Genomic DNA, 1,726 nt, shown 5'->3' with positions numbered 1-1,726 from the left:
AGAAAATTCTGCAGCAGCATTCAAACAATTAAAAAAAATCACACTAATATGATGGGAGTTCCTATGTTTTGTTCTCAGTGGGCATGTGCAATTAATATGCCTGAATTTTTTCTGTAAACAAAATTCAGGCTTATTTCAGTGTTTCTGGGCACACATCTACACCTGTGCCCCTGTTGGGAGCAGATTTTTTTTTTTTTCCAGTGGGCATGTCTAGATGTGCATGAACATTTGGTTTCCTGGGGACAAGTAGAAGCTTATAGTGCAGCTACTTGTCCCCTTGGAGTGCCTGTGCCACATGCGCTTTGGTGTGTGGCAAGTTGTCCCTGGGGCAGTAGGGGAGTCTGGGGCCAGCACCTCAGATCCAGGGGCTCTCCCAGGGCTGCAGTCATGGTGATCCTGCCAGGTGGAGCTGGCCAGCAGCTGCAGCGCAGCTCCACTCAGTCCAGCTCTGCTTAGCAGCGTGTGCTGCTTGGTTTGTTTTTTTTCCCCCACTTTTTTTTACCCCTGGATATCCACGGGGGGGGAAAACCAGAGCAGCGCACGCTTGGGCAGTGTGCCCTTGCAGCACAGAACACTGGCCTGTGCAGTAGCCACGTACCGCATGACTACACATGTCTGGATGTGCCCTATGACAGCAGTTTAGCCCAGGGCTGCTCCTCACCCTTCTACCTCCGCCCTTGTTTAGCAGTCTTGGGGAGCTTTAGGTTCCCTAGTGCTAGCCCTGGCTGGCAGGAGGCATGGTGGTCAGGCCTGGGATTGGGAGTGGGGGGAGCTGTTTGGGAATGGGGGACAGCTCCCAGTGCATGGAGCTTGGGATCACTGCCCAGCTTGGTGGTACTGGCTTGGGGCAATGCCCTGTGCTTGAGTGTGGGGGTAGGCAGTACTGGGATGACAGTGGGGGCAGGGAAATGTAGGGGACAAGCAGCTCCTGGGACTTGTGGGGTGGGGGGCACAAGTGCAAATGGTGGGTCCAGTGCTGCTTCCACATACTGTACATTCATGCTTGTCTGGCTGTGGCCATAGGTTTGCGCTGATAAAGCAGCATTGTCTGGGAAGATCTAATGAAATATGCCTTCTACATTGCTGTCAAATGAGCTTGTCAAAATGCCATGTCTTGAAAAATCTAATTAATCTCTGCCATGATTAAGAACTATCACACAGATGGCAGCTTTCTTGCATGTAAGTTTGGTTGTCTGCATCTTGGTTTTTTCTCCACAATATCATCTTCACATTTAGATGTTACAGAGATATGATGCTGTCTCTGTGGTGTACCAGTAAAGAATGTTAACTTTTTCCTCCCCCCAAAACATCATGCTTTAGTGTTCTGCCTGTCACATTTCTGAATTCCTATTCCATCAGGTGACTACAGTCAAAAAAGGCTCTTCTCTTGTTGTCTAGTGAGTTTTAACTTTCCAGCGACACAAAAAGCCAGTGATTAGTAATTTGCACAGAAACCATTTTAAAGAAATGTCAGTAGAACCAATTTTAAATGGGTGCTCATTTGTAAAAGGAGAATTCCTTTCCCTCAAACAAAAAGATTGGAAAGTCCTACTTCCATTCAAGAACTGTACTTCCTTTGCTGACATGTATAATGCACCTGTGTGTTACTGGCACATTGAGCAAGGCTGTGGATGTTGAGCTATTATTTTTAACAAATGTGTTGGAATGGAGTAATTGCAGTTAGACTGGAATTAGATGGATGCTTCATAAGAAGGTAGGGGGTGTG

The sequence above is a fragment of the Crocodylus porosus genome, unplaced genomic scaffold (genome assembly GCF_001723895.1).
Source record: "Crocodylus porosus isolate Cpor-Errol unplaced genomic scaffold, CroPor_comp1, whole genome shotgun sequence".
Classification (NCBI taxonomy): Eukaryota; Metazoa; Chordata; order Crocodylia; family Crocodylidae; genus Crocodylus; species Crocodylus porosus.
This window is presented reverse-complemented; position numbering follows the sequence as displayed.